Source organism: Oncorhynchus gorbuscha, unplaced genomic scaffold, assembly GCF_021184085.1.
Source record: "Oncorhynchus gorbuscha isolate QuinsamMale2020 ecotype Even-year unplaced genomic scaffold, OgorEven_v1.0 Un_scaffold_1568, whole genome shotgun sequence".
In the NCBI taxonomy this organism is placed as follows: Eukaryota; Metazoa; Chordata; class Actinopteri; order Salmoniformes; family Salmonidae; genus Oncorhynchus; species Oncorhynchus gorbuscha.
The window spans coordinates 91515-114623 of NW_025746307.1; the positions used below are offsets into that span (position 1 = coordinate 91515).

Below are 23109 nucleotides of genomic sequence, written 5' to 3' on the forward strand. Positions count from 1 at the left end.
GCACACATTGTTGTTGTAGCTCTGGATACTAACCCAACAATACAACTATTTCCACCACTGGGCTTACTGCAGTCACTACTTCAACCTTTACTGAACTACCATGAAAAATACTTTTAGACAGCTGAAGCAAGCATACTTTTTAAAAAAAGTATCCTTTCTTATGGACGAGGGATTTGGCAGTGCGGTCATTGAGATTTCATACTTCTTGTTGGAGGCACAGGGGGATTAGCTCAAATGGTAGAGCGCTCGCTTAGCATGTGAGAGGTAGCGGGATCGATGCCTGCATCCTCCAACTATTTAGTTTGGTTCAATCAGCACACATTGTTGTTGTAGCTCTGGATACTAACCCAACAATACAACTATTTCCACCACTGGGCTTACTGCAGTCACTACTTCAACCTTTACTGAACTACCATGAAAAATACTTTTAGACAGCTGAAGCAAGCATACTTTTTAAAAAGTATCCTTTCTTATGGACGAGGGATTTGGCAGTGCGGTCATTGAGATTTCATACTTCTTGTTGGAGGCACAGGGGGATTAGCTCAAATGGTAGAGCGCTCGCTTAGCATGTGAGAGGTAGCGGGATCGATGCCTGCATCCTCCAACTATTTAGTTTGGTTCAATCAGCACACATTGTTGTTGTAGCTCTGGATACTAACCCAACAATACAACTATTTCCACCACTGGGCTTACTGCAGTCACTACTTCAACCTTTACTGAACTACCATGAAAAATACTTTTAGACAGCTGAAGCAAGCATACTTTTTAAAAAGTATCCTTTCTTATGGACGAGGGATTTGGCAGTGCGGTCATTGAGATTTCATACTTCTTGTTGGAGGTGCAGGGGGATTAGCTCAAATGGTAGAGTGCTCGCTTAGCATGTGAGAGGTAGCGGGATCGATGCCTGCATCCTCCAACTATTTAGTTTGGTTCAATCAGCACACATTGTTGTTGTAGCTCTGGATACTAACCCAACAATACAACTATTTCCACCACTGGGCTTACTGCAGTCACTACTTCAACCTTTACTGAACTACCATGAAAAATACTTTTAGACAGCTGAAGCAAGCATACTTTTTAAAAATATCCTTTCTTATGGACGAGGGATTTGGCAGTGCGGTCATTGAGATTTCATACTTCTTGTTGGAGCTGCAGGGGGATTAGCTCAAATGGTAGAGCGCTCGCTTAGCATGTGAGAGGTAGCGGGATCGATGCCTGCATCCTCCAACTATTTAGTTTGGTTCAATCAGCACACATTGTTGTTGTAGCTCTGGATACTAACCCAACAATACAACTATTTCCACCACTGGGCTTACTGCAGTCACTACTTCAACCTTTACTGAACTACCATGAAAAATACTTTTAGACAGCTGAAGCAAGCATACTTTTTAAAAATTATCCTTTCTTATGGACGAGGGATTTGGCAGTGCGGTCATTGAGATTTCATACTTCTTGTTGGAAGCACAGGGGGATTAGCTCAAATGGTAGAGCGCTCGCTTAGCATGTGAGAGGTAGCGGGATCGATGCCTGCATCCTCCAACTATTTAGTTTGGTTCAATCAGCACACATTGTTGTGTTGTAGCTCTGGATACTAACCCAACAATACAACTATTTCCACCACTGGGCTTACTGCAGTCACTACTTCAACCTTTACTGAACTACCATGAAAAATACTTTTAGACAGCTGAAGCAAGCATACTTTTAAAAAAGTATCCTTTCTTATGGACGAGGGATTTGGCAGTGCGGTCATTGAGATTTCATACTTCTTGTTGGAGGCACAGGGGGATTAGCTCAAATGGTAGAGCGCTCGCTTAGCATGTGAGAGGTAGCGGGATTGATGCCTGCATCCTCCAACTATTTAGTTTGGTTCAATCAGCACACATTGTTGTTGTAGCTCTGGATACTAACCCAACAATACAACTATTTCCACCACTGGGCTTACTGCAGTCACTACTTCAACCTTTACTGAACTACCATGAAAAATACTTTTAGACAGCTGAAGCAAGCATACTTTTTAAAAAGTATCCTTTCTTATGGACGAGGGATTTGGCAGTGCTGTCATTGAGATTTCATACTTGAGATTTCTTCTTGTTGGAGGTGCAGGGGGATTAGCTCAAATGGTAGAGCGCTCGCTTAGCATGTGAGAGGTAGCGGGATTGATGCCTGCATCCTCCAACTATTTAGTTTGGTTCAATCAGCACACATTGTTGTTGTAGCTCTGGATACTAACCCAACAATACAACTATTTCCACCACTGGGCTTACTGCAGTCACTACTTCAACCTTTACTGAACTACCATGAAAAATACTTTTAGACAGCTGAAGCAAGCATACTTTTTTAAATTATCCTTTCTTATGGACGAGGGATTTGGCAGTGCGGTCATTGAGATTTCATACTTCTTCTTGGAGCTGCAGGGGGATTAGCTCAAATGGTAGAGCGCTCGCTTAGCATGCGAGAGGTAGCGGGATCGATGCCCGCATCCTCCAACTATTTAGTTTGGTTCAATCAGCACACATTGTTGTTGTAGCTCTGGATACTAACCCAACAATACAACTATTTCCACCACTGGGCTTACTGCAGTCACTACTTCAACCTTTACTGAACTACCATGAAAAATACTTTTAGACAGCTGAAGCAAGCATACTTTTAAAAAAGTATCCTTTCTTATGGACGAGGGATTTGGCAGTGCAGTCATTGAGATTTCATACTTCTTGTTGGAGGCACAGGGGGATTAGCTCAAATGGTAGAGTGGTTGCTTAGCATGTGAGAGGTAGCGGGATCGATGCCCGCATCCTCCAACTATTTAGTTTGGTTCAATCAGCACACATTGTTGTTGTAGCTCTGGATACTAACCCAACAATACAACTATTTCCACCACTGGGCTTACTGCAGTCACTACTTCAACCTTTACTGAACTACCATGAAAAATACTTTTAGACAGCTGAAGCAAGCATACTTTTTAAAAAAGTATCCTTTCTTATGGACGAGGGATTTGGCAGTGCGGTCATTGAGATTTCATACTTCTTATTGGAGGCACAGGGGGAGTAGCTCAAATGGTAGAGCGCTCGCTTAGCATGTGAGAGGTAGCGGGATCGATGCCCGCATCCTCCAACTATTTAGTTTGGTTCAATCAGCACACATTGTTGTTGTAGCTCTGGATACTAACCCAACAATACAACTATTTCCACCACTGGGCTTACTGCATTCCCTACTTCAACCTTTACTGAACTACCATAAAAAAAATTTTTAGACAGCTGAAGCAAGCATACTTTTTTAAAATTATCCTTTCTTATGGACGAGGGATTTGGCAGTGCGGTCATTGAGATTTCTTACTTTTGATTGGAGCTCCAGGGGGATTAGCTCAAATGGTAGAGTGATCGCTTAGCATGTGAGAGGTAGCGGGATCGATGCCCTCATCCTCCAACTATTTAGTTTGGTTCAATCAGCACACATTGTTGTTGTAGCTCTGGATACTAACCCAACAATACAACTATTTCCACCACTGGGCTTACTGCAGTCACTACTTCAACCTTTACTGAACTACCATGAAAAATACTTTTAGACAGCTGAAGCAAGTATCCTTTCTTAGGGACGAGGGATTTGGCAGTGCGGTCATTGAGATTTCATACTTCTTATTGGAGGCACAGGGGGATTAGCTCAAATGGTAGAGCGCTTGCTTAGCATGTGAGAGGTAGCGGGATCGATGCCTGGATCCTCAAACTATTTAGTTTGGTTCAATCAGCACACATTGTTGTTGTAGCTCTGGATACTAACCCAACAAAACAACTATTTCCACCACTGGGCTTACTGCAGTCCCTACTTCAACCTTTACTGAACTACCATGAAAAATACTTTTAGACAGATGAAGCAAGCATACTTTAAAAAAAGTATCCTTTCTTATGGACGAGGGATTTGGCAGTGAGGACATTGAGATTTCATACTTCTTGTTGGAGGCACAGGGGATTAGCTCAAATGGTAGAGCGCTCGCTTAGCATGTGAGAGGTAGCGGGATCGATGCCTGCATCCTCCAACTATTTAGTTTGGTTCAATCAGCACACATTGTTGTTGTAGCTCTGGATACTAACCCAACAATACAACTATTTCCACCACTGGGCTTACTGCAGTCACTACTTCAACCTTTACTGAACTACCATGAAAAATACTTTTAGACAGCTGAAGCAAGCATACTTTTAAAAAAGTATCCTTTCTTATGGACGAGGGATTTGGCAGTGCGGTCATTGAGATTTCATACTTCTTGTTGGAGGCACAGGGGGATTAGCTCAAATGGTTGAGCGCTCGCTTAGCATGTGAGAGGTAGCAGAATCGATACCCGCATCCTCCAACTATTTAGTTTGGTTCAATCAGCACACATTGTTGTTGTAGCTCTGGATACTAACCCAACAATACAACTATTTCCACCACTGGGCTTACTGCAGTCACTACTTCAACCTTTACTGAACTACCATGAAAAAAACTTTTAGACAGCTGAAGCAAGCATACTTTTTTAAAATTATCCTTTCTTATGGACGAGGGATTTGGCAGTGCGGTCATTGAGATTTCATACTTCTTGTTGGAAGCACAGGGGGATTAGCTCAAATGGTAGAGCGCTCGCTTAGCATGTGAGAGGTAGCGGGATCGATGCCTCCATCCTCCAACTATTTAGATTGGTTCAATCAGCACACATTGTTGTTGTAGCTCTGGATACTAACCCAACAATACAACTATTTCCACCACTGGGCTTACTGCAGTCACTACTTCAACATTTACTGAACTACCATGAAAAATACTTTTAGACAGCTGAAGCAAGTATCCTTTCTTAGGGACGAGGGATTTGGCAGTGCGGTCATTGAGATTTCATACTTCTTATTGGAGGCACAGGGGGAGTAGCTCAAATGGTAGGGTGCTTGCTTAGCATGTGAGAGAGGTAGCGGGATCGATGCCCGCGTCCTCCAACTATTTAGTTTGGTTCAATCAGCACACACTGTTGTTGTAGCTCTGGATACTAACCCAACAATACAACTATTTCCACCACTGGGCTTACTGCAGTCACTACTTCAACCTTTACTGAACTACCATGAAAAATACTTTTAGACAGCTGAAGCAAGCATACTTTTTAAAAAGTATCCTTTCTTAGGGACGAGGGATTTGGCAGTGCGGTCATTGAGATTTCATACTTCTTGTTGGAGTCACAGGGGGAGCTCAAATGGTAGAGCGCTCGCTTAGCATGTGAGAGGTAGCGGGATCGATGCCTGCATCCTCCAACTATTTAGTTTGGTTCAATCAGCACACATTGTTGTTGTAGCTCTGGATACTAACCCAACAATACAACTATTTCCACCACTGGGCTTACTGCAGTCACTACTTCAACCTTTACTGAACTACCATGAAAAATACTTTTAGACAGATGAAGCAAGCATACTTTTTTAAAAAGTATCCTTTCTTATGGACGAGGGATTTGGCAGTGCGGTCATTGAGATTTCATACTTCTTGTTGGAGGCACAGGGGGATTAGCTCAAATGGTAGAGCGCTCGCTTAGCATGTGAGAGGTAGCGGGATCGATGCCTGCATCCTCAAACTATTTAGTTTGGTTCAATCAGCACACATTGTTGTTGTAGCTCTGGATACTAACCCAACAATACAACTATTTCCACCACTGGGCTTACTGCAGTCACTACTTCAACCTTTACTGAACTACCATGAAAAATACTTTTAGACAGATGAAGCAAGCATACTTTTTAAAAAAAGTATCCTTTCTTATGGACGAGGGATTTGGCAGTGCTGTCACTGAGATTTCATACTCCGTGTTGGAGGTGCAGGGGGATTAGCTCAAATGGTAGAGTGCTCGCTTAGCATGTGAGAGGTAGCGGGATCGATGCCTGCATCCTCCAACTATTTAGTTTGGTTCAATCAGCACACATTGTTGTTGAAGCTCTGGATACTAATCCAACAATACAACTATTTCCACCACTGGGCTCACTGCAGTCACTACTTCAACCTTTACTGAACTACCATGAAAAATACTTTTAGACAGCTGAAGCAAGCATACTTTTTAAAAATTATCCTTTCTTATGGACGAGGGATTTGGCAGTGCGGTCATTAAGATTTCATACTTCTTGTTGGAGATGCAGGGGGATTAGCTCAAATGGTAGAGCGCTCACTTAGCATGCGAGAGGGTAGCGGGATCGATGCCCGCATCCTCCAACTATTTAGTTTGGTTCAATCAGCACACATTGTTGTTGTAGCTCTGGATACTAACCCAACAATACAACTATTTCCACCACTGGGCTTACTGCAGTCACTACTTCAACCTTTACTGAACTACCATGAAAAATACTTTTAGACAGCTGAAGCAAGCATACTTTTAAAAAAGTATCCTTTCTTATGGACGAGGGATTTGGCAGTGCAGTCATTGAGATTTCATACTTCTTGTTGGAGGCAGCAGGGGATTAGCTCAAATGGTAGAGTGTTTGCTTAGCATGTGAGAGGTAGCGGGATCGATGCCCGCATCCTCCAACTATTTAGTTTGGTTCAATCAGCACACATTGTTGTTGTAGCTCTGGATACTAACCCAACAATACAACTATTTCCACCACTGGGCTTACTGCAGTCACTACTTCAACCTTTACTGAACTACCATGAAAAATACTTTTAGACAGCTGAAGCAAGTATCCTTTCTTAGGGACGAGGGATTTGGCAGTGCGGTAATTGAGATTTCATACTTCTTGTTGGAGGCACAGGGGGATTAGCTCAAATGGTAGAGCGCTCGCTTAGCATGTGAGAGGTAGCGGGATCGATGCCCGCATCCTCCAACTATTTAGTTTGGTTCAATCAGCACACATTGTTGTTGTAGCTCTGGATACTAACCCAACAATACAACTATTTCCACCACTGGGCTTACTGCAGTCACTACTTCAACCTTTACTGAACTACCATGAAAAATACTTTTAGACAGCTGAAGCAAGCATACTTTTTTTTAAAGTATCCTTTCTTATGGACGAGGGATTTGGCAGTGCGGTCATTGAGATTTCATACTTTTTGATTGGAGCTCCAGGGGATTAGCTCAAATGGTAGAGTGCTCGCTTAGCATGCGAGAGGTAGCGGGATCGATGCCCGCATCCTCCAACTATTTAGTTTGGTTCAATCAGCACACATTGTTGTTGTAGCTCTGGATACTAACCCAACAATACAACTATTTCCACCACTGGGCTTACTGCAGTCACTACTTCAACATTTACTGAACTACCATGAAAAATACTTTTAGACAGCTGAAGCAAGTATCCTTTCTTAGGGACGAGGGATTTGGCAGTGCGGTAATTGAGATGTCATACTTCTTATTGGAGTCACAGTGGGAGTAGCTCAAATGGTAGAGCGCTCGCTTAGCATGTGAGAGGTAGCGGGATCGATGCCTGCATCCTCCAACTATTAAGTTTGGTTCAATCATTGTTGTTGTAGCTCTGGATATGAACCCAACAATACAACTATTTCCACCACTGGACTTACTGCAGTCACTACTTCAACCTTTACTGAACTACTATGAAAAATACTTTTAGACAGATGAAGCAAGCATACTTTTTTAAAAAGTATCCTTTCTTATGGACGAGGGATTTGGCAGTGAGGACATTGAGATTTCATACTTCTTGTTGGAGGCAAAGGGGGATTAGCTCAAATGGTAGAGCGCTCGCTTAGCATGTCAGAGGTAGCGGGATCGATACCTGCATCCTCAAACTATTTAGTTTGGTTCAATCAGCACACATTGTTGTTGTAGCTCTGGATACTAACCCAACAAAACAACTATTTCCACCACTGGGCTTACTGCATTCCCTACTTCAACCTTTACTGAACTACCATGAAAAATACTTTTAGACAGATGAAGCAAGCATACTTTTTAAAAAGTATCCTTTCTTATGGACGAGGGATTTGGCAGTGCTGTCACTGAGATTTCATACTCCATGTTGGAGGTGCAGGGGGATTAGCTCAAATGGTAGAGTGCTCGCTTAGCATGTGAGAGGTAGCGGGATCGATGCCTGCATCCTCCAACTATTTAGTTTGGTTCAATCAGCACACATTGTTGTTGTAGCTCTGGATACTAACCCAACAATACAACTATTTCCACCACTGGGCTCACTGCAGTCACTACTTCAACCTTTACTGAACTACCATGAAAAATACTTTTAGACAGCTGAAGCAATCATACTTTTTAAAAATTATCCTTTCTTATGGACGAGGGATTTGGCAGTGCGGTCATTGAGATTTCATACTTCTGGTTGGAGATGCAGGGGGATTAGCTCAAATGGTAGAGCGCTCACTTAGCTTGCGAGAGGTTGCGGGATCGATGCCCGCTTCCTCCAACTATTTAGTTTGGTTCAATCAGCACACATTGTTGTTGTAGCTCTGGATACTAACCCAACAATACAACTATTTCCACCACTGGGCTTACTGCAGTCACTACTTTAACCTTTACTGAACTACCATGAACAATACTTTTAGACAGCTGAAGCAAGCATACTTTTAAAAAAGTATCCTTTCTTATGGACGAGGGATTTGGCAGTGCAGTCATTGAGATTTCATACTTCTTGTTGGAGGCGCAGGGGTATTAGCTCAAATGGTAGAGTGTTTGCTTAGCATGTGAGAGGTAGCGGGATCGATGCCCGCGTCCTCCAACTATTTAGTTTGGTTCAATCAGCACACACTGTTGTTGTAGCTCTGGATACTAACCCAACAATACAACTATTTCCACCACTGGGCTTACTGCAGTCACTACTTCAACCTTTACGGAACTACCATGAAAAATACTTTTAGACAGCTGAAGCAAGCATACTTTTTAAAAAGTATCCTTTCTTAGGGACGAGGGATTTGGCAGTGCGGTCAATTGAGATTCATACTTCTTATTGGAGTCACAGGGGGAGTAGCTCAAATGGTAGAGCGCTCGCTTAGCATGTGAGAGGTAGCGGGATCGATGCCCGCATCCTCCAACTATTTAGTTTGGTTCAATCAGCACACATTGTTTTTGTAGCTCTGGATACTAACCCAACAATACAACTATTTCCACCACTGGGCTTACTGCAGTCACTACTTCAACATTTACTGAACTACCATGAAAAATACTTTTAGACAGCTGAAGCAAGCATACTTTTTTTTAATTATCCTTTCTTATGGACGAGGGATTTGGCAGTGCGGTCATTGAGATTTCATACTTTTGATTGGAGCTCCAGGGGGATTAGCTCAAATGGTAGAGCGCTCGCTTAGCATGCGAGAGGTAGCGGGATCGATGCCCGCATCCTCCAACTATTTAGTTTGGTTCAATCAGCACACATTGTTTTTGTAGCTCTGGATACTAACCCAACAATACAACTATTTCCACCACTGGGCTTACTGCAGTCACTACTTCAACATTTACTGAACTACCATGAAAAATACTTTTAAACAGCTGAAGCAAGTATCCTTTCTTAGGGACGAGGGATTTGGCAGTGCGGTAATTGAGATTTCATACTTCTTATTGGAGGCACAGGGGGAGTAGCTCAAATGGTAGAGCGCTTGCTTAGCATGTGAGAGAGGTAGCGGGATCGATGCCTGCATCCTCAAACTATTTTGTTTGGTTCAATCAGCACACGTTGTTGTTTTAGCTCTGGATACTAACCCAACAAAACAACTATTTCCACCACTGGGCTTACTGCAGTCCCTACTTCATCCTTTACTGAACTACCATGAAAAATACTTTTAGACAGATGAAGCAAGCATACTTTTAAAAAAAGTATCCTTTCTTATGGACGAGGGATTTGGCAGTGCAGTCATTGAGATTTCATACTTCTTGTTGGAGGCGCAGGGGTATTAGCTCAAATGGTAGAGTGTTTGCTTAGCATGTGAGAGGTAGCGGGATTGATCCCCGCATCCTCCAACTATTTAGTTTGGTTCAATCAGCACACATTGTTGTTGTAGCTCTGGATACTAACCCAACAATACAACTATTTCCACCACTGGGCTTACTGCAGTCACTACTTCAACCTTTACTGAACTACCATGAAAAATACTTTTAGACAGCTGAAGCAAGTATCCTTTCTTAGGGACGAGGGATTTGGCAGTGCGGTAATTGAGATGTCATACTTCTTATTGGAGGCACAGGGGGAGTAGCTCAAATGGTAGAGCGCTCGCTTAGCATGTGAGAGGTAGCGGGATCGATCCCCGCATCCTCCAACTATTTAGTTTGGTTCAATCAGCACACATTGTTGTTGTAGCTCTGGATACTAACCCAACAATACAACTATTTCCACCACTGGGCTTACTGCATTCCCTACTTCAACCTTTACTGAACTACCATAAAAAAAAATTTTAGACAGCTGAAGCAAGCATACTTTTTAAAAATTATCCTTTCTTATGGACGAGGGATTTGGCAGTGCGGTCATTGAGATTTCATACTTTTGATTGGAGCTCCAGGGGGATTAGCTCAAATGGTAGAGCGCTCGCTTAGCATGCGAGAGGTAGCGGGATCGATGCCCGCATCCTCCAACTATTTAGTTTGGTTCAATCAGCACACATTGTTTTTGTAGCTCTGGATACTAACCCAACAATACAACTATTTCCACCACTGGGCTTACTGCAGTCACTACTTCAACATTTACTGAACTACCATGAAAAATACTTTTAGACAGCTGAAGCAAGTATCCTTTCTTAGGGACGAGGGATTTGGCAGTGCGGTAATTGAGATTTCATACTTCTTATTGGAGGCACAGGGGGAGTAGCTCAAATGGTAGAGTGCTTGCTTAGCATGTGAGAGAGGTAGCGGGATCGATGCCTGCATCCTCAAACTATTTTGTTTGGTTCAATCAGCACACGTTGTTGTTTTAGCTCTGGATACTAACCCAACAAAACAACTATTTCCACCACTGGGCTTACTGCAGTCCCTACTTCATCCTTTACTGAACTACCATGAAAAATACTTTTAGACAGATGAAGCAAGCATACTTTTAAAAAAGTATCCTTTCTTATGGACGAGGGATTTGGCAGTGCAGTCATTGAGATTTCATACTTCTTGTTGGAGGCGCAGGGGTATTAGCTCAAATGGTAGAGTGTTTGCTTAGCATGTGAGAGGTAGCGGGATTGATGCCCGCATCCTCCAACTATTTAGTTTGGTTCAATCAGCACACATTGTTGTTGTAGCTCTGGATACTAACCCAACAATACAACTATTTCCACCACTGGGCTTACTGCAGTCACTACTTCAACCTTTACTGAACTACCATGAAAAATACTTTTAGACAGCTGAAGCAAGTATCCTTTCTTAGGGACGAGGGATTTGGCAGTGCGGTAATTGAGATTTCATACTTCTTATTGGAGGCACAGGGGGATTAGCTCAAATGGTAGAGCGCTCGCTTAGCATGTGAGAGGTAGTGGGATTGATGCCTGCATCCTCCAACTATTTAGTTTGGTTCAATCAGCACACATTGTTGTTGTAGCTCTGGATACTAACCCAACAATACAACTATTTCCACCACTGGGCTTACTGCAGTCACTACTTCAACCTTTACTGAACTACCATAAAAAAACATTTAGACAGCTGAAGCAAGCATACTTTTTTAAAATTATCCTTTCTTATGGACGAGGGATTTGGCAGTGCGGTCATTGAGATTTCATACTTTTGATTGGAGCTCCAGGGGGATTAGCTCAAATGGTAGAGCGCTCGCTTAGCATGCGAGAGGTAGCGGGATTGATGCCCGCATCCTCCAACTATTTAGTTTGGTTCAATCAGCACACATTGTTTTTGTAGCTCTGGATACTAACCCAACAATACAACTATTTCCACCACTGGGCTTACTGCAGTCACTACTTCAACATTTACTGAACTAATGACTTAAATGTAAATGTAAATGTACCATCAAAAATACGTCCTCCAACTATTTAGTTTGGTTCAATCAGCACATATTGTTGTTGTAGCTCTGGATACTAACCCAACAATACAACTATTTCCACCACTGGGCTTACTTTATTCCCTACTTCAACCTTTACTGAACTATCATAAAAAAAAAATTTAGACAGCTGAAGCAAGCATACTTTTAAAAAAGTATCCTTTCTTATGGACGAGGGATTTGGCAGTGAGGACATTGAGATTTCATACTTCTTGTTGGAGGCACAGGGGGATTAGCTCAAATGGTAGAGTGCTCGCTTAGCATGTGAGAGGTAGCAGGATCGATACCTGCATTCTCCAAATATTTAGTTTGGTTCAATCAGCACACATTGTTGTTGTAGCTCTGGATACTAACCCAACAATACAACTATTTCCACCACTGGGCTTACTGCAGTCACTACTTCAACCTTTACTGAACTACCATGAAAAATACTTTTAGACAGCTGAAGCAAGCATACTTTTTAAAAAGTATCCTTTCTTATGGACGAGGGATTTGGCAGTGCGGTCATTGAGATTTCATACTTCTTGTTGGAGGCACAGGGGGATTAGCTCAAATGGTAGAGCGCTCGCTTAGCATGTGAGAGGTAGCGGGATCGATGCCTGCATCCTCCAACTATTTAGTTTGGTTCAATCAGCACACATTGTTGTTGTAGCTCTGGATACTAACCCAACAATACAACTATTTCCACCACTGGGCTTACTGCAGTCACTACTTCAACCTTTACTGAACTACCATGAAAAATACTTTTAGACAGCTGAAGCAAGCATACTTTTAAAAAAGTATCCTTTCTTATGGACGAGGGATTTGGCAGTGCGGTCATTGAGATTTCATACTTCTTGTTGGAAGGCACAGGGGGATTAGCTCAAATGGTAGAGTGCTGGCTTAGCATGTGAGAGGTAGCGGGATCGATGCCTGCATCCTCCAACTATTTAGTTTGGTTCAATCAGCACACATTGTTGTTGTAGCTCTGGATACTAACCCAACAATACAACTATTTCCACCACTGGGCTTACTGCAGTCACTACTTCAACCTTTACTGAACTACCATGAAAAATACTTTTAGACAGCTGAAGCAAGCATACTTTTTAAAAAGTATCCTTTCTTATGGACGAGGGATTTGGCAGTGCGGTCATTGAGATTTCATACTTCTTGTTGGAGGCACAGGGGGATTAGCTCAAATGGTAGAGCGCTCACTTAGCATGTGAGAGGTAGCAGAATCGATGCCCGCATCCTCCAACTATTTAGTTTGGTTCAATCAGCACACATTGTTGTTGTAGCTCTGGATACTAACCCAACAATACAACTATTTCCACCACTGGGCTTACTGCAGTCACTACTTCAACCTTTACTGAACTACCATGAAAAATACTTTTAGACAGCTGAAGCAAGCATACTTTTTTGAAAAGTATCCTTTCTTATGGACGAGGGATTTGGCAGTGCGGTCATTGAGATTTCATACTTCTTGTTGGAGGCACAGGGGGATTAGCTCAAATGGTAGAGTGCTTGCTTAGCATGTGAGAGGTAGCGGGATCGATGCCTGCATCCTCCAACTATTTAGTTTGGTTCAATCAGCACACATTGTTGTTGTAGCTCTGGATACTAACCCAACAATACAACTATTTCCACCACTGGGCTTACTGCAGTCACTACTTCAACCTTTACTGAACTACCATGAAAAATACTTTTAGACAGCTGAAGCAAGCATACTTTTTAAAAAAGTATCCTTTCTTATGGATGAGGGATTTGGCAGTGCGGTCATTGAGATTTCATACTTCTTGTTGGAAGCACAGGGGGATTAGCTCAAATGGTAGATTGCTTGCTTAGCATGTGAGAGGTAGCGGAATCGATACCTGCATCCTCCAAGTTTTTAGTTTGGTTTAATCAGCACACATTGTTGTTGTAGCTCTGGATACTAACCCAACAATACAACTATTTCCACCACTGGGCTTACTGCAGTCACTACTTCAACCTTTACTGAACTACCATGAAAAATACTTTTAGACAGCTGAAGCAAGCATACTTTTTAAAAATTATCCTTTCTTATGGATGAGGGATTTGGCAGTGCGGTCATTGAGATTTCATACTTCTTGTTGGAGGCACAGGGGGATTAGCTCAAATGGTAGAGTGCTAGCTTAGCATGTGATAGGTAGCGGGATCGATTCCTGCATCCTCCAAATATTTAGTTTGGTTCAATCAGCACACATTCTTGTTGTAGCTCTGGATACTAACCCAACAATACAACTATTTCCACCACTGGGCTTACTGCAGTCACTACTTCAACCTTTACTGAACTACCATGAAAAATACTTTTAGACAGCTGAAGCAAGCATACTTTTTAAAAAAGTATCCTTTCTTATGGACGAGGGATTTGGCAGTGCGGTCATTGAGATTTCATACTTCTTGTTGGAGGCACAGCAGGGATTAGCTCAAATGGTAGAGCGCTCGCTTAGCATGTGAGAGGTAGCGGGATCGATGCCTGCATCCTCCAACTATTTAGTTTGGTTCAATCAGCACACATTGTTGTTGTAGCTCTGGATACTAACCCAACAATACAACTATTTCCACCACTGGGCTTACTGCAGTCACTACTTCAACCTTTACTGAACTACCATGAAAAATACTTTTAGACAGCTGAAGCAAGCATACTTTTTAAAAAGTATCCTTTCTTATGGACGAGGGATTTGGCAGTGCGGTCATTGAGATTTCATACTTCTTGTTGGAGGTGCAGGGGGATTAGCTCAAATGGTAGAGCGCTCGCTTAGCATGTGAGAGGTAGTGTAATCGATGCCTGCATCCTCCAACTATTTAGTTTGGTTCAATCAGCACACATTGTTGTTGTAGCTCTGGATACTAACCCAACAATACAACTATTTCCACCACTGGGCTTACTGCAGTCACTACTTCAACCTTTACTGAACTACCATGAAAAATACTTTTAGACAGCTGAAGCAAGCATACTTTTTAAAAAGTATCCTTTCTAATGGACGAGGGATTTGGCAGTGCGGTCATTGAGATTTCATACTTCTTGTTGGAGGCACAGGGGGATTAGCTCAAATGGTAGAGTGCTTGCTTTGCATGTGAGAGGTAGTGGGATCGATGCCTGCATCCTCCAACTATTTAGTTTGGTTCAATCAGCACACATTGTTGTTGTAGCTCTGGATACTAACCCAACAATACAACTATTTCCACCACTGGGCTTACTGCAGTCACTACTTCAACCTTTACTGAACTACCATGAAAAATACTTTTAGACAGCTGAAGCAAGCATACTTTTTAAAAGTATCCTTTCTTATGGACGAGGGATTTGGCAGTGCGGTCATTGAGATTTCATACTTCTTGTTGGAGGCGCAGGGGGATTAGCTCAAATGGTAGAGCGCTCTATTAGCATGTGAGAGGTAGCGGGATCGATGCCTGCATCCTCCAACTATTTAGTTTGGTTCAATCAGCACACATTGTTGTTGTAGCTCTGGATACTAACCCAACAATACAACTATTTCCACCACTGGGCTTACTGCAGTCACTACTTCAACCTTTACTGAACTACCATGAAAAATACTTTTAGACAGCTGAAGCAAGCATACTTTTTAAAAATTATCCTTTCTTATGGACGAGGGATTTGGCAGTGCGGTCATTGAGATTTCATACTTCATGTTGGAGGCACTGGGGGATTAGCTCAAATGGCAGAGCACTTGCTTAGCATGTGAGAGGGAGCGGGATCGATGCCTGCATCCTCCAACTATTTAGAGGGATTTGGCAGTGCGGTCATTGAGATCTCATACCTTCTTTTGGAGGTGCAGGGGGATTAGCTCAAATGGTAGAGCGCTTGCTTAGCATGTGAGAGGTAGCGGGATCGATGCCTGCATCCTCCAACTATTTAGTTTGGTTCAATCAGCACACATTGTTGTTGTAGCTCTGGATACTAACCCAACAATACAACTATTTCCACCACTGGGCTTACTGCAGTCACTACTTCAACCTTTACTGAACTACCATGAAAAATACTTTTAGACAGCTGAAGCAAGCATACTTTTTAAAAGATATCCTTTCTTATGGACGAGGGATTTGGCAGTGCGGTCATTGAGATTTCATACTTCTTGTTGGAGACGTAGGGGGATTAGCTCAAATGGCAGAGCACTTGCTTAGCATGTCAGAGGGAGCGGGATCGATGCCTGCATCCTCCAACTATTTAGAGGGATTTGGCAGTCATTGAGATTCATACTTCTTTTTGGAGGTGCAGGGGGATTAGCTCAAATGGTAGAGCGCTTGGTTAGCATGTATGTGAGAGGTAGCGGGATCGATGCCTGCATCCTCCAACTATTTAGTTTGGTTCAATCAGCACACATTGTTGTTGTAGCTCTGGATACTAACCCAACAATACAACTATTTCCACCACTGGGCTTACTGCAGTCACTACTTCAACCTTTACTGAACTACCATGAAAAATACTTTTAGACAGCTGAAGCAAGCATACTTTTTAAAAGATATCCTTTCTTATGGACGAGGGATTTGGCAGTGCGGTCATTGAGATTTCATACTTCTTGTTGGAGGCGAGATTTCAGGGGGATTAGCTCAAATGGTAGAGCGCTTGCTTAGCATGTGAGAGGTAGCGGGATTGATGCCTGCATCCTCCAACTATTTAGTTTGGTTCAATCAGCACACATTGTTGTTGTAGCTCTGGATACTAACCCAACAATACAACTATTTCCACCACTGGGCTTTCTGCAGTCACTACTTCAACCTTTACTGAACTACCATGAAAAATACTTTTAGACAGCTGAAGCAAGCATACTTTAAAAAAGTATCCTTTCTAATGGACGAGGGATTTGGCATTGCGGTCATTGAGATTTCATACTTCTTGTTGGAGGCGCAGGGGGATTATCTCAAATGGTAGAGCTCTCGCTTAGCATGTGAGAGGTAGCGGGATCGATGCCTGCATCCTCCAACTATTTAGTTTGGTTCAATCAGCACACATTGTTGTTGTAGCTCTGGATACTAACCCAACAATACAACTATTTCCACCACTGGGCTTACTGCAGTCACTACTTCAACCTTTACTGAACTACCATGAAAAATACTTTTAGACAGCTGAAGCAAGCATACTTTTTAAAAAAAGTATCCTTTCTTATGGACGAGGGATTTGGCAGTGCGGTCATTGAGATTTCATACTTCTTGTTGGAGGCACTGGGGGATTAGCTCAAATGGCAGAGCACTTGCTTAGCATGTGAGAGGGAGCGGGATCGATGCCTGCATCCTCCAACTATTTAGAGGGATTTGGCAGTGCGGTCATTGAAATTAGCTCAAATGGTAGAGTGCTTGCTTAGCATGTGAGAGGTAGCGGGATCGATGCCTGCATCCTCCAACTATTTAGTTTGGTTCAATCAGCACACATTGTTGTTGTAGCTCTGGATACTAACCCAACAATACAACTATTTCCACCACTGGGCTTACTGCAGTCACTACTTCAACCTTTACTGAACTACCATGAAAAATACTTTTAGACAGCTGAAGCAAGCATACTTTTTAAAAATATCCTTTCTTATGGACGAGGGATTTGGCAGTGCGGTCATTGAGATTTCATACTTCTTGTTGAGACGAGGGGATTAGCTCAAATGGCAGAGCACTTGTCATGTGAGATTTCATCCTCCAACTATTTAGAGGGATTTGGCAGTGCGGTCATTGAGATCTCATACTTCTTTTTGGAGGTGCAGGGGATTAGCTCAAATGGTAGAGCGCTTGGTTAGCATGTGAGAGGTAGCGGGATCGATGCCTGCATCCTCCAACTATTTAGTTTGGTTCAATCAGCACACATTGTTGTTGTAGCTCTGGATACTAACCCAACAATACAACTATTTCCACCACTGGGCTTACTGCAGTCACTACTTCAACCTTTACTGAACTACCATGAAAAATACTTTTAGACAGCTGAAGCAAGCATACTTTTTAAAAATTATCCTTTCTTATGGACGAGGGATTTGGCAGTGCGGTCATTGAGATTTCATACTTCTTGTTGGAGACGTAGGGGGATTAGCTCAAATGGCAGAGCACTTGCTTAGCATGTGAGAGGGAGCGGGATCGATGCCTGCATCCTCCAACTATTTAGAGGGATTTGGCAGTGCGGTCATTGAGATCTCATACTTCTTTTTGGAGGTGCAGGGGGATTAGCTCAAATGGTAGAGCGCTTGCTTAGCATGTGAGAGGTAGCGGGATCGATGCCTGCATCCTCCAACTATTTAGTTTGGTTCAATCAGCACACATTGTTGTTGTAGCTCTGGATACTAACCCAACAATACAACTATTTCCACCACTGGGCTTACTGCAGTCACTACTTCAACCTTTACTGAACTACCATGAAAAATACTTTTAGACAGCTGAAGCAAGCATACTTTTTAAAAGATATCCTTTCTTATGGACGAGGGATTTGGCAGTGCGGTCATTGAGATTTCATACTTCTTGTTGGAGGCGTTTAGGGGGATTAGCTCAAATGGCAGAGCACTTGCTTAGCTGTGAAATCGGCCTGCATCCTCCAACTATTTAGAGGGATTTGGCAGTGCGGTCATTGAGATCTCATACTTCTTTTGGAGGTGCAGGGGATTAGCTCAAATGGTAGAGCGCTTGGTTAGCATGTGAGAGGTATCGATGCCTGCATCCTCCAACTATTTAGTTTGGTTCAATCAGCACACATTGTTGTTGTAGCTCTGGATACTAACCCAACAATACAACTATTTCCACCACTGGGCTTACTGCAGTCACTACTTCAACCTTTACTGAACTACCATGAAAAATACTTTTAGACAGCTGAAGCAAGCATACTTTTTAAAAATTATCCTTTCTTATGGACGAGGGATTTGGCAGTGCGGTCATTGAGATTTCATACTTCATGTTGGAGGCACTGGGGATTAGCTCAAATGGCAGAGCACTTAGCATGTGAAATGGCCTGCATCCTCCAACTATTTAGAGGGATTTGGCAGTGCGGTCATTGAGATCTCATACTTCTTTTGGAGGTGCAGGGGGATTAGCTCAAATGGTAGAGCGGGAGCATGTGAGAGGTAGCCCTGCATCCTCCAACTATTTAGTTTGGTTCAATCAGCACACATTGTTGTTGTAGCTCTGGATACTAACCCAACAATACAACTATTTCCACCACTGGGCTTACTGCAGTCACTACTTCAACCTTTACTGAACTACATGAAAAATACTTTTAGACAGCTGAAGCAAGCATACTTTTAAAAAGATATCCTTTCTTATGGACGAGGGATTTGGCAGTGCGGTCATTGAGATTTCATACTTCTTGTTGGAGACGTAGGGGGATTAGCTCAAATGGCAGAGCACTTGCTTAGCATGTCAGAGGGAGCGGGATCGATGCCTGCATCCTCCAACTATTTAGAGGGATTTGGCAGTGCGGTCATTGAGATTTCATACTTCTTTTGGAGGTGCAGGGGATTAGCTCAAATGGTAGAGCGCTTGGTTAGCATGTGAGAGGTAGCGGGATCGATGCCTGCATCCTCCAACTATTTAGTTTGGTTCAATCAGCACACATTGTTGTTGTAGCTCTGGATACTAACCCAACAATACAACTATTTCCACCACTGGGCTTACTGCAGTCACTACTTCAACCTTTACTGAACTACCATGAAAAATACTTTTAGACAGCTGAAGCAAGCATACTTTTTAAAAATATCCTTTCTTATGGACGAGGGATTTGGCAGTGCGGTCATTGAGATTTCATACTTCTTGTTGGAGGCGCAGGGGATTAGCTCAAATGGTAGAGCGCTTGCTTAGCATGTGAGAGGTAGCGGGATTGATGCCTGCATCCTCCAACTATTTAGTTTGGTTCAATCAGCACACATTGTTGTTGTAGCTCTGGATACTAACCCAACAATACAACTATTTCCACCACTGGGCTTACTGCAGTCACTACTTCAACCTTTACTGAACTACCATGAAAAATACTTTTAGACAGCTGAAGCAAGCATACTTTTAAAAAAGTATCCTTTCTAATGGACGAGGGATTTGGCAGTGCGGTCATTGAGATTTCATACTTCTTGTTGGAGGCGCAGGGGGATTAGCTCAAATGGTAGAGCGCTCGCTTAGCATGTGAGAGGTAGCGGGATCGATGCCTGCATCCTCCAACTATTTAGTTTGGTTCAATCAGCACACATTGTTGTTGTAGCTCTGGATACTAACCCAACAATACAACTATTTCCACCACTGGGCTTACTGCAGTCACTACTTCAACCTTTACTGAACCACCATGAAAAATACTTTTAGACAGCTGAAGCAAGCATACTTTTTAAAAATTATCCTTTCTTATGGACGAGGGATTTGGCAGTGCGGTCATTGAGATTTCATACTTCATGTTGGAGGCACTGGGGGATTAGCTCAAATGGCAGAGCACTTGCTTAGCATGTGAGAGGGAGCGGGATCGATGCCTGCATCCTCCAACTATTTAGAGGGATTTGGCAGTGCGGTCATTGAGATCTCATACTTCTTTTTGGAGGTGCAGGGGGATTAGCTCAAATGGTAGAGTGCTTGCTTAGCATGTGAGAGGTAGCGGGATCGATGCCTGCATCCTCCAACTATTTAGTTTGGTTCAATCAGCACACATTGTTGTTGTAGCTCTGGATACTAACCCAACAATACAACTATTTCCACCACTGGGCTTACTGCAGTCACTACTTCAACCTTTACTGAACTACCATGAAAAATACTTTTAGACAGCTGAAGCAAGCATACTTTTTAAAAGATATCCTTTCTTATGGACGAGGGATTTGGCAGTGCGGTCATTGAGATTTCATACTTCTTGTTGGAGACGTAGGGGGATTAGCTCAAATGGCAGAGCACTTGCTTAGCATGTGAGAGGGAGCGGGATCGATGCCTGCATCCTCCAACTATTTAGAGGGATTTGGCAGTGCGGTCATTGAGATCTCATACTTCTTTTGGAGGTGCAGGGGGATTAGCTCAAATGGTAGAGCGCTTGGTTAGCATGTGAGAGGTAGCGGGATCGATGCCTGCATCCTCCAACTATTTAGTTTGGTTCAATCAGCACACATTGTTGTTGTAGCTCTGGATACTAACCCAACAATACAACTATTTCCACCACTGGGCTTACTGCAGTCACTACTTCAACCTTTACTGAACTACCATGAAAAATACTTTTAGACAGCTGAAGCAAGCATACTTTTTAAAAAGTATCCTTTCTTATGGACGAGGGATTTGGCAGTGCGGTCATTGAGATTTCATACTTCTTGTTGGAGGTGCAGGGGGATTAGCTCAAATGGTAGAGTGCTCGCTTAGCATGTGAGAGGTAGTGGGATTGATACCTGCATCCTCCAACTATTTAGTTTGGTTCAATCAGCACACATTGTTGTTGTAGCTCTGGATACTAACCCAACAATACAACTATTTCCACCACTGGGCTTACTGCAGTCACTACTTCAACCTTTACTGAACTACCATAAAAAATACTTTTAGACAGCTGAAGCAAGCATACTTTTTAAAAGTATCCTTTCTTATGGACGAGGGATTTTGCAGTGCGGTCATTGAGATTTCATACTTCTTGTTGGAGGCGCAGGGGATTAGCTCAAATGGTAGAGCGCTCTATTAGCATGTGAGAGGTAGCGGGATCGATGCCTGCATCCTCCAACTATTTAGTTTGGTTCAATCAGCACACATTGTTGTTGTAGCTCTGGATACTAACCCAACAATACAACTATTTCCACCACTGGGCTTACTGCAGTCACTACTTCAACCTTTACTGAACTACTATGAAAAAGACTTTTAGACAGCTGATTCAAGCATACTTTTTAAAAGATATCCTTTCTTATGGACGAGGGATTTGGCAGTGCGGTCATTGAGATTTCATACTTCTTGTTGGAGGCGCAGGGTGATTAGCTCAAATGGTAGACCACTCCTTTGTGAGAGGTAGCTCGATGCCTGCATCCTCCAACTATTTAGAGGGATTTGGCAGTGCGGTCATTGAGATTTCATACTTCTTTTTGGAGGTGCAGGGGGATTAGCTCAAATGGTAGAGCGCTTGCTTAGCATGTGAGAGGTAGCGGGATTGATGCCTGCATCCTCCAACTATTTAGTTTGGTTCAATCAGCACACATTGTTGTTGTAGCTCTGGATACTAACCCAACAATACAACTATTTCCACCACTGGGCTTACTGCAGTCACTACTTCAACCTTTACTGAACTACCATGAAAAATACTTTTAGACAGCTGAAGCAAGCATAATTTTAAAAAAGTATTCTTTCTAATGGGCGAGGGATTTGGCAGTGCGGTCATTGAGATTTCATACTTCTTGTTGGACGCGCAGGGGGATTAGCTCAAATGGCAGAGCGCTCGCTTAGCATGTGAGAGGGAGCGGGATCGATGCCTGCATCCTCCAACTATTTAGTTTGGTTCAATCAGCACACATTGTTGTTGTAGCTCTGGATACTAACCCAACAATACAACTATTTCCACCACTGGGCTTACTGCAGTCACTACTTCAACCTTTACTGAACCACCATGAAAAATACTTTTAGACAGCTGAAGCAAGCATACTTTTTAAAAATTATCCTTTCTTATGGACGAGGGATTTGGCAGTGCGGTCATTGAGATTTCATACTTCATGTTGGAGGCACTGGGGGATTAGCTCAAATGGCAGAGCACTTGCTTAGCATGTGAGAGGGAGCGGGATCGATGATTTAGAGGGATTTGGCAGTGCGGTCATTGAGATCTCATACTTCTTTTTGGAGGTGCAGGGGATTAGCTCAAATGCATCCTCCAACTATTTAGAGGGATTTGGCAGTGCGGTCATTGAGATTTCATACTTCTTGTTGGAGGTGCAGGGGGATTAGCTCAAATGGTAGAGCGCTTGCTTAGCATGTGAGAGGTAGCGGGATCGATGCCTGCATCCTCCAACTATTTAGTTTGGTTCAATCAGCACACATTGTTGTTGTAGCTCTGGATACTAACCCAACAATACAACTATTTCCACCACTGGGCTTACTGCAGTCACTACTTCAACCTTTACTGAACTACCATGAAAAATACTTTTAGACAGCTGAAGCAAGCATACTTTTTTAAATTAACCTTTCTTATGGACGAGGGATTTGGCAGTGCGGTCATTGAGATTTCATACTTCATGTTGTAGGCACTGGGGGATTAGCTCAAATGGCAGAGCACTTGCTTAGCATGTGAGAGGTAGCGGGATCGATCCCT

The 23109-nt window shown here is 42.8% G+C and overlaps 5 non-coding genes across 5 annotated transcripts; all 5 read left to right on the forward strand.

The window, feature by feature from the left end:
• Positions 1 to 2413: 2413 nt before the first annotated feature.
• Positions 2414 to 2486, forward strand: trnaa-agc. The gene has a single exon. It is a non-coding gene; the product is annotated as a tRNA-Ala (tRNA).
• Positions 2487 to 6736: 4250 nt separating this feature from the next.
• trnaa-agc lies at positions 6737 to 6809 on the forward strand. The gene has a single exon. It is a non-coding gene; the product is annotated as a tRNA-Ala (tRNA).
• A 2402-nt stretch (positions 6810 to 9211) lies between these two features.
• Positions 9212 to 9284, forward strand: trnaa-agc. Its single transcript has one exon. It is a non-coding gene; the product is annotated as a tRNA-Ala (tRNA).
• An 834-nt stretch (positions 9285 to 10118) lies between these two features.
• trnaa-agc lies at positions 10119 to 10191 on the forward strand. The gene has a single exon. It is a non-coding gene; the product is annotated as a tRNA-Ala (tRNA).
• Positions 10192 to 10430: 239 nt separating this feature from the next.
• On the forward strand, positions 10431 to 10503 carry trnaa-agc. The gene has a single exon. It is a non-coding gene; the product is annotated as a tRNA-Ala (tRNA).
• The last annotated feature ends 12606 nt before the right edge of the window (positions 10504 to 23109 follow it).